The 13,374-nt window shown below is 40.2% G+C and overlaps 1 long non-coding RNA gene across 1 annotated transcript; it reads left to right on the top strand.

Annotated features, from left to right (window-relative positions):
- The first annotated feature begins 6,603 nt into the window (after nt 1-6,603).
- LOC131492192 (uncharacterized) lies at nt 6,604-12,771 on the top strand. Its single transcript, XR_009251927.1, has 3 exons — nt 6,604-7,479; nt 7,971-8,880; nt 10,466-12,771. It is a non-coding gene; the product is annotated as an uncharacterized LOC131492192 (long non-coding RNA).
- Nucleotides 12,772-13,374: the final 603 nt, after the last annotated feature.

The following is a 13,374-nucleotide window of genomic DNA, read 5'->3' on the forward strand; positions in this document are numbered from 1 at the left end:
TATCCATCAAGAAGAGCTAACAACTGTAAATGTTTATGCCCCCAACTTGAGAGCACCCAAATATATAAATCAATTAATCACAAACAAGTAATCTTATTGATAAGAATACAGTAATTGTAGGTGACTTTAATACTCCACTTTAATACTCCTCTAGGCAGGAAATCAATAAAGAAACAATGGCCTTGAATGGTACACTGGACCAGATGGACTTGATAGGTATATTCAGAACCTTTCATCCAAGAGCAGCCAAATACACATTCTTGAGTGCACATGGAACATTCTCCAAGATAGATCACATACTGGGTCACAAAAAATGAAAATGAAAACACGACGGTCCAAACCCTTTGGAATGCAGCAAAAGCAGTGCTAAGAGGTATATACGTTGCAATCCAGGCCTATCTCAAGAAATAAGAAAAATCCCAAATACAAACCTAGCCTCACACCTAAGGGAATTAGTAGCAGAGCAGCAAAGAAAGCCCAAAGCCAACTGGAGAAGGGAAATAAAGATTAGAGCAGAAATAATAATAATAAAAAAAAACAGTATAACAGAGCAATGAATCTAAGAGTTTTTTTTGAAAGAATAAACAAACTGGATAAACCCCTAGCTAGACTTCTCAAAAAGAAAAGAGAGAGAACCCAAATAGATAAAATCATGAATGAAAGAAGAGAGATCACAACTAATGCCACAGAAATGCAAACAATTATTGAATATGAAAAATTATATGCCAACAAACTGGACAACCTGGAAGAAATGGACAAATTCCTAGGTGCCCACACACTACCAAAACTCAAACGGGAAGAAATAGAAAATTTGAACTAAATCAGTTATCAAAAATCTCCCAACAAATAAGAGTCCTGGTCCAGATGACTTTCCAGGGGAATTCTACCAGACATTTACAGCAGAGTTAATACATTCTTCTCAAGCTGTTCCAAAAACTAGAACTGGAAGGAAAGTTTCTGGACTCATTCTATGAAACCAGCATTACCTTGATTCCCAAACCAGACAGAGATACCACTAAAAAGAAGAATTATCCCTGATGAATATGGGTGTGAAAATTCCCAAGAAGATACTAGCAAATCAAATTCAACAGCACATAAAAATTATTAACCGTGATCAAGTGAGATTCATTCCTGGGCTGCAGAGCTGGTTCAACATTTGCAAATCAATCAGTGTGATACATCACATTAATAGAAGAAAGGATAAGAACCATGTGATCCTGTCAACAGATGCAGAAAAAGCATTTGACAAAATACCGCATCCTTTTTAAGTAAAAACCCTCAAGAAAGTCAGGATAGAAGGAAGATACCTTAACATCATAAAAGCCACATATGAAAAGGCCACAGCCAATATCATCCTTAATGGGGAAAAACTGGGACCTCTCCCCCTGAGATCAGGAATATGACAGGGATGTCCACTCTCACTGCTGTTGTTTAACATAGTGTTGGAAGCCCTAGCCTCAACAATCAGTCAAAAAATGAAATAAAAGTCATCCAAATTGCCAAAGAAGTTAAACTTTCACTTTTCACAGATGACATGATACTCTACATGGAAAACCCGAAAGACTCCACCAACAAACTGCTAGAACTGATACATGAATTCAGCAAATTTGCAGGATGTAAGATCAATGTACAGAATTCAGTTGCATTTCTGTACACCAATAATGAAGTGACAGAGAAATCAAGAAATTGATCCCATTTAAAATTGCACCAAGAACCTTAAAATCCCTAGAAATAAACCTAAGTTGCAAAAGCTCTGTATGCTGAAAACTTTAGAAAACTTATGAAAGAAATTGAAGAAGATACACAGAAATGGAAAAACATTCCATGCTCATGGATTGGAAGAAAAAATATTGTTTAAATGTCAACACTACCCAAAGCAATCTACACATTCAATGCAATCCCAATCAAAATCGCACCAGCATTCTTCTCAGAGCTAGAACAAACAGTCCTAAAATTTGTATGGAGCCACAAAAGACCCGAATGGCCAAGGTAATGTTGAAAAAGAAAACCAAAGTTGGAGGCATCACAGTCTTTAGCCTCTACTACAGACTTTAGCCTTTGCTACAAAGCTGTAATCATCAAGACAGTATCATATTGGCACAAAAACAGTCACATAGATTAGTGGAATAGAATAGAGAACCCAGAATTGGACCCACAAATGTATGGCCAACTAATCTTTGACAAGGCAGGAGAAAGTATGCATTGGAAAAAAGAGAGTCTCTTTAGCAAATGGTGCTGGGAGAGCTGGACAACAACATGCAAAAGGATGAAACTAGACCACTTTCTTATACCATACACAAAAATAAACTCAAGATGTGAGTCAAAACTAAATGTGAGGCAGGAAACCATCAAAAACCCTAGAGGAGAAAACAGGCAACAACTTTTTTGGCCTCAGCCACAGCAACTTCTTACTTGACATATCTCTAAAGGAAAGGGAAATAAAAGCAAACATGAACTATTGGGACCTCATCAAGATAAAAGTCTTCTGCACAGCAAAGGAAACAACAAAACTAAAAGGCAACAAATGGAATAGGAAAAGATATTTGCAAATGACATATCAGATAAAGGGTTAGTATCCAAAATCTATAAAGAATTTACCAAACTCAATACCCAAAAAACAATCCAGTGAAGAGATGGGCAGGCAGGAGACATGAATAGTCACTTTTTCAAAGAAGACATCTAGATGTCCAACAGACACATGACAAGATGTTCAACATCACTTCTCATCAGGGAAATACAAATCAAAACCACCATGAGATACCACCTCATATCTGTCAGAATGGCTAAAATTAACAACTCAGGAATGAACAGATGCTCATGGGGATGTGGAGAAATGGGAACCCTCTTGCATTGTTGGTAGGAATGCAAACTGGTGCAGCCACTCTGGAAACAGTATGGAGGTTCTTCAAAAATTAACAATAGAATTATCCTATGACCCAGCAATAGCACTACTAGGAACTTATTCAAAGGATGCAGGAGTGCTGATTCATAGGGGCACATGTACTCCAATGTTTATAGCAGCACTATCAACAATAATCAAAGTATGGAAAGAGCCCAAGTGTCCATCAACTGAAGAATGGCTAAGAAGATGTGATTTATATGTACAATGGAATACTACTTGACAATGAGAAAGAATGCAGTCTTGCCATTAGCAACAACGTGGATGGAACTGGAGGGTATTATGGTAAGTGAAATAAGTCAGTCAGAGAGAGACAGATATCATATATTTTCACTCATATATGGAATTTGAGAAACTTAACAGAAGACCATGGGGGAAGGGAAGGGGGAAATAGTTTCAAACAGAGAGGGAGGTAAACCGTAAGAGACTCTTAAATACAGAGAACAAACTGAGGGTTGATGGAGGAGCAAGGGAGAGGGAAATGGATGATGGGCATTGAGGAGGGCACTTGTTGAGATGGGGCACTGGTTGTTGTATGTAAACAATGAATCATGGGAATCTACTTCTGAATCCGAGAGCATACACTGTATGTTAGGTAACTTGACGATAAATTGTATTAACAAAAAAAAAAAAAAGTATTGCCCTGGAGGTGCTGATTAATTGTAAAATTTTTAAAAATTAAATTCTAAAAATATTAGAAATGGATGTTTGTTGTAATTTCCAAACAGTACCTTCTCCCTTAGAAACCTAAGAAAAGCATTAGAACTAGCAAATCAGCATGATTTGAAAATAATATTTGAAATCAGTGTAACATATTGAGATCAGTGTAATAATAATTAGAAAATATGATAGGAAAATTATCCCATTTGCCACAACACTGGCAACTATGATACCTTGGAATAATCTAAAATGAAAAAAACTTTATGAAGAAAAAACACAGCTTTTCTAAAGGAATAAAGAATAGAGAGATATTCCATGTTCATGATAGAAGAATTACTACTTTTAAGAGGCCATATATTGAAAGCAATACTGATAAAATTGCTACCGTTTAAAAAATAGAATGTAAAAAGATGATTATCTGGTTTATATGCATCTGTACAAGTACAAGAGTAGTCAAGACAATCTTGCAGAAACAAAAAAGCAGAGGAAGGGGTAGACCTGCCCTGTGAATTATGAAGACAAAGTTAAATTTTATCATTGAGACCAGCAGCATCAGTGCATGAATAGACAATAGAGGATCAAGAAACAGACCTATGTATATTTTGAAATTTGGTATACAATAGGTGACATTTCAAATCAGAATGGAGAAATGATGCTTCAGTAAGTGATCTTGGAAGGACCGGCTATCCACATGGAATAAAGCAGATTCTTTCCTCATACTGTGCACAAAAATAAGTTTTTTATGTGTGAAGGATCTAAACTTTTTTTTAAGTTATAGGGAAAAAATTAGAAAAGAGTAGGCTTTTAAAGCAGGATTAAATAATACAAAAACAAAACTTATAGCAAAATAATTAGTCTATATAAAGATTTAAATCTTTTGTACAAGTGACACCATAACCAAAATTAAGACATGCTGTTGACAGCAACCCCTAAATTGAGCAAAGAGGAAACATAATTTGCAGAAGAAACCAAATCCTAAAGTACAGATAAAGTGCTCAAAATCATTAGTAATCACAACAAAATAAAACAGTAATGACCTATCACTTTGTACTATTAGGCTGGCCAATAAAAAGAAAGAAAGAAAGCTGGATGATGCCGAGTGTTTGCAGACGCATAGAGATATGCGACCCAATGATGGAAGCTGCCTCTGCCTGGCTCACATCTGAACGTCTTTGGCCAATCCAAGGTATGTGTTCCCAGTAGTGCGGGTTCCGGGTAACAGTGTCTCAGCTCCCCACCATGTCCCTGCCCATCCCCTGTTCTGATCATCAGAAGGCTGCATTCTCTACTATTCCCTGCATCTGGCAGGAGGGGCACACTTAGATGCTAATCTCCTTTGCTCTGAGGGTATAGCTTTTTGAAGTCCTAGTTCAGTGTGAGGCTGACTCCTGTGCACCTCCATTATGCACATCCAGCACCTAGGTGGCTGACAGAGAGCCAGCTCCAAATGCCCTGCAGTATATACCTCAGTCAGTTCCAAGTTTGGGGCAGCCTGGGGTAGACGGGGTGCCAATCGCAGGAGAGCAGGAACTGGTTGAAGGAACTGGAGAAGGTGTACAAGCTTTGTGCCCCAGCTTAGTCCACCATTTGCATCACTCCCATTGTGTACAGCTTTCATACACATCATGGGGCCTGCCTTCCCCGAGCCTCCCTCGACTGAGAACAAAGGCATCGTTACTCTTTGCAAGTGTGATTGGAGTCTCCGAGTTGATTATGACCTGTTCTAATCTGAACACCTGTGCCAGAGCACTAGCAAAATGAGCAAGAGTTCTTCTGCTGGATTCCCTTTACTCTAAGCAGCACTTTGGGCTCTGTGGGTTGCTTGTTTGGTGGGGTGATCCAGACCTTCACCCCCAGGGTGATGTTGTGGTGGTTTTCCTTGCTCATTGAAAGTCATTGCTGGGTATGACAGTTAAGAGATACCCAGTTATTTACATGGACACACCCCACTCTACTTGATTCTCTACTAGCAGTCTAGTCCCTGATGCTTGTCAGTTACAATCCCAACCATCAGAGCCAATCCTTTCTTTACCTTTGGGCCACTGGCCAAGAACAGAGAATAGCCAGGTGGTAGTCATAGCTTCCACTTAAGAGGAATGTTTGCTGTGACCCTGAAAGAAGTGTCTCCACTCATATCTCCAGGAGCTAGGACCTGTAATCCCAGAGAGCCAAAGGTTGCATGAATGGGAAACAAAAAAATATGTAGGGTTGCTGTCTGTCATAAGAGAGGGGGCCACCCCTACACTTGTTGGTTCTCAGACTCATGTATTCTAGCGATAGTGGCACTATTGGTCATCAGTCATTATTGATTCAGAATGTATGCCACATCCTGGATTGGAAGATGGTATCCAAGCCACACTAAGTATTGACTCTTGGCCAGCACCTTAGGGGAACCATCAATAGGGCATCCCACCATCATATCAGACCAGTTGATTCTGGATGATGGGTAGGGGACAAGATCAATGCATTCCATAGTCATGAGCTCATGGTTACACCTCCTTTGGTGTAAAATGGGCCCTTTGTTCTGAGGCAGGACTGTGGGATATCACAGGTAAGGCATTCTGCAGGTGTCTGGGTGATGTGCTGGTAGAACCATGGGCAGGGGTCATAAGGACAAAATCCTGCCTTGTGATTAATGGTGCCAAGTTGATAGCATCAGTCTGCTGTCTACTAGATGGGCCTTTGGCAATGGTGGCAACTATGTCAGTCTTGATACAGGAAGCCCTTGCCATTGGGCCTGTGCTTAGCTCTTACCCCTGACACTGTTCACGGGCCTTTGCACAAGGACTGGGTTGTCAAGAATAGTCTGTCTGGGGCGCCTGGGTGGCGCAGTCGGTTAAGCGTCTGACTTCAGCCAGGTCACGATCTCGTGGTCCGTGAGTTCGAGCCCCGCGTCAGGCTCTGGGCTGATGGCTCAGAGCCTGGAGCCTGTTTCCGATTCTGTGTCTCCCTCTCTCTCTGCCCCTCCCCCGTTCATGCTCTGTCTCTCTCTGTCCCAAAAATAAATTTAAAAAAAACGTTGAAAAAAAAAAAAAAAAAAGAATAGTCTGTCTGGCATGGCAGCCAAAAGATGGTCATCCTGTTACCAGTAATACTGAGAGCCTTTTCTGCACTGTGTAGTCTCTGGCAGGCTTTCAAGTAAGACACAAAGATCTCATGCTGTCTGCCCTACTGCACATCTCTTTCTCAGACCTCAGACCCTTCTAGGCCCCTGACCAGACAAGCCATCTGCCACTGTCAAAAGTCCATGTGTCTCTGTACCTCTAGTCATTTTCTTTCATATGAATGAATTACTAACAGAGCCACTCCAAGCTTGGCTCACCTGAAGGACTTCCTTTCATGGTGTCTTTCAGGGATGTCCCAAGTGGCATTCTAATGAGGCAGGGGTGCAGCAGCAGACCATTTCAGCCAACACCCACATAATGAGCCAGCCTAGTTGTGATTCACTCTGAGTCATTTCTTCATGCTGGTTAGTCATAGGAAGCCCCCGTGAAACATGGGTGCTGGTTGAGGGAGAGGCAGCACAGATAGGAGTCCAGGCCACCTGTTCCTGTGATTTACCTGGGCCTTATGGCCCCGCTTAAGCCCAGTCCCAAATGGGCCACTACCATTACACGATTGATCGTTGCTGTACACATCAATTTCTGTGATGATGGATCATATCAAATCTAGTTTATGAAGGCAAACTCAGATCACTTGTCACTTTGTGTCCTGTGGTGGGGTGATCTGTAACTACCAGGGCATGAGAGCTGCTCTTCAAATGACTGGTGCTCCTCTGTAGAGGGTATCAGTTTACTCCAAATCATACCTCTCTGTTCTGTCTTCTCTATTGGAGATTTCCAGATTCCAAACAACGTCCTTACCAACCGTAGATCTCACGAGCAACTTCCGACCTGCTGAGTTCTAGGATCAAGAAGGAGGTAGGGGGGGCGCCTGGGTGGCGCAGTCGGTTAAGCGTCCGACTTCAGCCAGGTCACGATCTCGCGGTCCGTGAGTTCGAGCCCCGCGTCAGGCTCTGGGCCGATGGCTCGGAGCCTGGAGCCTGTTTCCGATTCTGTGTCTCCCTCTCTCTCTGCCCCTCCCCCGTTCATGCTCTGTCTCTCTCTGTCCCAAAAATGAATAAAAAATGTTAAAAAAAAAAAAAAAAAAAAAAAAAGAAGGAGGTAGGGGCGCCTGGGTGGCGCAGTCGGTTAAGCGTCCGACTTCAGCCAGGTCACGATCTCGCGGTCCGTGAGTTCGAGCCCCGCGTCAGGCTCTGGGCCGATGGCTCAGAGCCTGGAGCCTGCTTCCGATTCTGTGTCTCCCTCTCTCTCTGCCCCTCCCCCATTCATGGTCTGTCTCTCTCTGTCCCAAAAATAAATAAAAAACGTTGAAAAAAAAAATTTAAAAAAAAAAAAAAAAAAAAAAGGAGGGCAGCTTGTGCCACAGTTGGGATCTTCTCTGGACCCTTGGGAATTTGGCAGCCTCTGGGGTTATCCAATAAATGAATCAGAGTATTCCCAACTTTGGTACTTGTTTCCTCCAAATTCAAATTCCAAAGAGACCCACAATGTATTGTTTTCATTGTTTTTATTGAAGTGGAGAGATATTTCAAGGGCAGCAGCTTGCCCATCACCTGTGAAGAAACATCCCGACCTGACCTTGATCTACCCAGTGCCTGGAAATAGCCATAAGCTCCTTTGAGAAATGGTTGCAGGAATATTTACTGTGTACATTTGCATGGAGTTACAGGAGTGTTACTAAAGGGGGACTGACCTTCCACTTCATGTACTCTGAGTGTGTAAATTTAGAGCTGAGCCCTGGGTGTGGGACCCTGATTTTCCATTAAGGTAGCAAACGGCTAATTATTTATTTATTTTGCTTGCTTGTTTATGTAAATAAATTATCACCCTAGAGAACTGTGGTATCAGCCACCACCTGAGATCCCTGCAGATCAAACCATCTTGATTGCCACTCCAACTTTGCCTGTGCTTAGTCTGCTGAGATGGCTTTAGGTATTTTTGCTTAAGTAAAAATCATGAATCAAAGGTGAGTGCCCGGGTCAATAAATGATCTCTCTGCTCTTAAATTCTACATTCCCTTATCTAACACCAGGGTCCACTTTTACACAGACTCCCCAGGCCCTATTGTTAGGCAGCTCCTGTAATACCTTTTGTTATATAGGCATTTTTTTCTCATAGGAGGACTTTTTACTTCTCTCCCCAGGCTGTGCTGGTACCTGACTCTTGGTATCAACACAGAGACAATGAGGAGCTGGGGGAATGGAGGGGCAGGTAGGTCCTGAGAAGGACAAACATCATCATTTAAGGCATCCACTTCAGGTGAGGCTAATGTGGAAAACGCTGTTTCTGCCATCAGGAAGTGTTCAGGGACATGAGGGGGAGGGGTATCAAAATTATCAGATTGTGCTTCCAAATATCCCAATCCCAAATATTAGAGTATTACTCATCCTGCATCTGGGCCTGATTTTCACATAAAACCTGCTGAGGCTGTAAATGTAAACTCCTTTGCATTCCACCCTGTGTTGACAGAAGATAAAGTTCTCTGGCTTTCAGATATTTTCTTAAGTTGGAGAATGACTGTCATTTAATTTTTGTAAACTGACATGATATTGAATTTCATCCAAGTACTAGAAGGTAAACTAATTCAAGTAGGTCACTGACCAAGAGAAAGAAGCAGGAGTTCTTGAGAATATAAGGAGGTACACAGTTTACTTCCCAATATGGACATCACATCTACAACTACAGAATCTATTTTCTTTGCAAGTACACAGAGCATTTACAAAAAAAATGAAATATACTGGGAAATAAATCAAGTCTCAGTAAATAGTAAAGAATTACTATTATTCAAAGTATGTTCGCTGACCACAATAAAATTATTTTAGAAATAAATGACAAAAATATCAGAAATTTCCATGTTTTGAAATTAAGCTTACTACAAAATAACCACATGTCAAAGAGCACGTTGAAAGAGAAATTTAATTACTTTTGAACAAATGATGAAAAAATACTATGAATCAAAACCTGCAAAGTGCAGCCAACTCAGGATGAGGTCGAATTTTATAACCATAAGGGCCTATATTGGGAAAGAAAAAAAAAGCTACAAATTAATGAGCTTCCAATCGATCTTAAAATGTTATAAAAAATAACAGGAAAACAAAAATGGAAATGAAACAATAAAAACAATGAATTCATAAAACAAAAAAATGCATAATAAAAAGGAACAACAAAAGTTAACATGTGGCTCTTTGACAAGACTAATAAAACTGACAACTCCTTACGAAGACTAACAGAAAGAAACAGCACAAAAAGCCAACAGTGGGGATGTGAAAGAGGACATTACTAAGGAGAGTGTGGAGGATATCATGAATAATGATATGCCGGTAAATTCTCAATCTGGATGACATGGATGAATCCTACAAAAGTATTACCCTGCTAGAAGGAGTCAGAAAGCTGAAGAGTCCTATATTCATTTAAAAAAAGAATTGAACAGAGTTGAGAGTTTCCTCAGAAATTAACAGAGAAGATATGTAGATGACAAATAGCGCTTGAAAAATGTTCAGGATCATTAGTTACTGTGGAATGAAAATTACAATCACAGCTACTAGTATAGGTAAAATTTTAAAGGTAAGAGTGGAAAATAACAATTGTTGGCCAGGATGTGGAGCAGTAGGAACTCTCCTGGCCTGCTGTGGGAAAGACAAAATGGTTCATCCTCTTTGGAAAATGGTTAAACAGTTTCTTACCAAGTTACACATGCACTTAACAGACCAGCAATCCATCCCATTTCTTGTGTTTACCTAAGAGTAAAAAAAAATACATGTGTACCATAAGAAAGAGTCTAACATCTTTTGATGTTTTTGGACAATTTTTAAGCCTAACACCTCTCTCTTCCCCTTCTTCCCAGTTTCAAGCAAGCTAATAATACCTCAACACAGGTGCTCTCTCACTGCTTTCGTGAAGATATGAGGCTCAAACCACACAAGTCCCTGCCCATGCTCTGGAACCTTCCTCCAGCCCCACTCCCATAAAACTCCAAGCCAGTCTCCTTTCCTTGATCTTCTAAGTCATTTTTTGGGCCTGCTTGGCAGGCATTCTGCTCTCCCCAGAAAGCCTCCTTATGTGAATAAGTGAGTAAGAAGTCTTTTCTTAATTTGGGGTGCCTGGGTGGCTCAGTTGGTTCAGCATCTGACTTCAGGTCATAATCTCACAGTTTGTGAGTTTGAGCCTCACATCGGGCTCTGCTGACAGCTCAGAGCCGGGAGCCTGCTTCGGGTTCTGTGTCTCCCTCTCTCTCTCTCTCTGCTTCTCCCCCGCTTGTGTTCTGTCTCTCTCAAAAATAAATAAATAAACATTAAAACATGTTTTGTTTTTTTTTTTTTACAAAAAGAAGTCTTTTCTTAATTTGTGCTAGCATCATCAGTCTGGACATCCAAACCAAACTTGGCAAATCTGCCTCTGCAAGGTGACTGCCATATCCATGCAAAGGCTTGCGTGTGAATGTTTATAGGAGCTTATTGAAAACAGCCAGGTACAGGAACAACCCAAATGTTCATCAACTGGTGAGTGGATAGACAAGTTGTAGTTCATCTATATACACAGTGAAATACCACTCAGCAATAAAAAGGAACAAAATCCTGATACATACACAAGCATGGATGAATCTCAAAGGCGTTATGCTAGGTGAAAGAAGCCAGTCACAAAGGCTATATACTGGTTGATTCCACTATAGGAATAGAAACCAAATTAGCAGTTTCCTGGGCCTGGGTAAGGAGAGAGGATTGAAAACAAAGGAGCATGAAAAGATTTTTGGTTGGTGTTAATGGTCTACATCTTGTGGTAGTGGTATATGATGTGTACATTTGTCCAAATTCAATGATCTGTACATAAACCTGACTTAAAAGGAAAAAACTTCCTCAAAATGGAAGCTCCAGGCTTCACTGGTGAGTTCTGCTAAATATTCAATGAAAAAGTAATTCTAAACCTTATACCGTTCCCAGAGAATAGAAATAAGTGAATATTCCCAACATTTTACAAGGCTAGCATAGCTTGATAATGAAACCTGACAAAGACATAAAGAGAAAAGAAAATTATAGGTTTATAATTATAAACATGGATACAAAATGGCAAAATGTCAGTAAAACAAATCCAGTGATATATTTTAAAAACACAATATATCATAGTCAAGATAGGTTTATTCTAGGAATGTAAGGTTTGTATATTAGAAAACCTATCAATGCAACTTACCACATTAACAGATTAAATAAGGATAAAAATCATGTTACACCTCAGAAGATGCAGAAAAATTATTCAGTAGAATTTAAAATTTATTTTAATAAAAAATTAGCAAACAAGGAATAAAGGGTAACTTATATTGACAAATGTGTCTATATTAAACCTACCACAAAGCACCCTTACTGGTACAATGAAATCTTTCTATTTATAATCAGCAACAAAACAATCCACTTCTGTTTAACGTTTTATATATCTATATCTAAATCTATATCTATATAATTTATTGTCAAATTGGTTTCCATACAACACCCAGTGCTCATCCCAACAGGTGCCCTCCTCAATGCCCATCACCCACTTTCCCCCTCTCCTCCACTCCCTCATCAACCCTCAGTTCTCAATATTTAAGAATCCCTTATGGATTGCCTATTTCCCTCTCGGTAACTTTTTTTTCCCCTTCCCCTCCCCCCTGGTTTTCTGTTAAGTTTCTCAGGATCCACATATGAGTAAAAACATATGGTGTCTGTCTTTCTCTGACTGACTTATTTCACTCAGCATGGAACCCTCCAGTTCCATCCATGTTACTGCAAATGCAGGATTTCATTCTTTCTCATTGCCAAGTAGTATTCCATTGTATATATAAGCCACATCTTTATCCATTTGTCAGTTGATGGGCATTTAGGCTCTTTCCATAATTTGACTATTGTTGAAAGTGCTGCTATAAACATTGGGGTACAAGTGCCCCTATGCATCAGCACTCCTGTATCCCTTGGGTAGATTCCTAGCAGTGCTATTGCTGGGTCATAGGGTAGATCTATTTTTAATTTTTTGAGGAACCTCCACACTGTTTTCAAGGGCGGCTGCACCAGTTTGCATTCCCATCAACAGTGCAAGAGGGTTCCCATTTCTCCACATCCTCTCAAGCATCTATAGTCTCCTGATTTGTTCATTTTAGCCACTCTGATTGGCGTGAGGTGGTGTCTCCATGTGGTTTTGATTTGTATTTCCCTGATGAGAAGTGACATTGAGTATCTTTTCATATGCCTGTTGGCCATCTGGATGTCTTCTTTAGAAAAGTGTATTCATGTCTTCTACCCATTTCTTCACTGGATTATTTGTTTTTCGAGTGTGGAGTTTGGTGAGTTCTTTATAGATTTTGGATACTAGCCCTTTATCCGATATGTCATTTGCAAATATCTTTTCTGATTCCATTGGTTGCCTTTTAGTTTTGTTGATAGTTTCCTTTGCTGTGCAGAAGCTTTTTATCTTGATGAGGTCCCAATAGTTCATTTTTGCTTTTAATTCCCTTGCCTTTGGAGATGTGTCAAGTAAGAAATTGCTGCGGCTGAGGTCAGAGAGGTTTTTTCCTGCTTTCTCCTCTAGGGTTTTGATGGTTTCCTGTCTCACATTCAGTTCCTTCATCCATTTTGAGTTTATTTTTGTGAATGGTGTAAGAAAGTGGTTTAGTTTCATTCTGCTGCATGTTGCTGTCCAGTTCTCCCAGCACCATTTGTTAAAGAGACTGTCTTTTTTCCATTGGATACTCTTTCCTGCTTTGTCAGAGATTAGTTGGCCATACGTTTG

This window comes from Neofelis nebulosa, chromosome 12 (assembly GCF_028018385.1).
Source record: "Neofelis nebulosa isolate mNeoNeb1 chromosome 12, mNeoNeb1.pri, whole genome shotgun sequence".
Taxonomy (NCBI): Eukaryota; Metazoa; Chordata; class Mammalia; order Carnivora; family Felidae; genus Neofelis; species Neofelis nebulosa.